Below are 297 nucleotides of genomic sequence, written 5' to 3' on the forward strand. Positions count from 1 at the left end.
ATTACAGTTGATATAAAGTATTATAATAGTTTTAGGTGTGTGACATAATGATTAGACATTTATATAACTTACAAAGTGATCACCCATATAAATCTAGTGCCCAACCTGGCACCATACATAGTTATTACAATATTATTGACTATATTCTCTACACTGTACTTTACATCCCCATGTCTATTTTGTAACTACTAATTTGTACTTCTTAATCCTTTCCCTTTTTTACCTAGCTCTAACCTCCACCTATCAATTTGTTCTCTGTATCTAAGAATTTTTTCTACTTTGCTTGTCCATTTATTT

The sequence above is a fragment of the Pteropus vampyrus genome, unplaced genomic scaffold (genome assembly GCF_000151845.1).
Source record: "Pteropus vampyrus isolate Shadow unplaced genomic scaffold, Pvam_2.0 Scaffold197, whole genome shotgun sequence".
In the NCBI taxonomy this organism is placed as follows: Eukaryota; Metazoa; Chordata; class Mammalia; order Chiroptera; family Pteropodidae; genus Pteropus; species Pteropus vampyrus.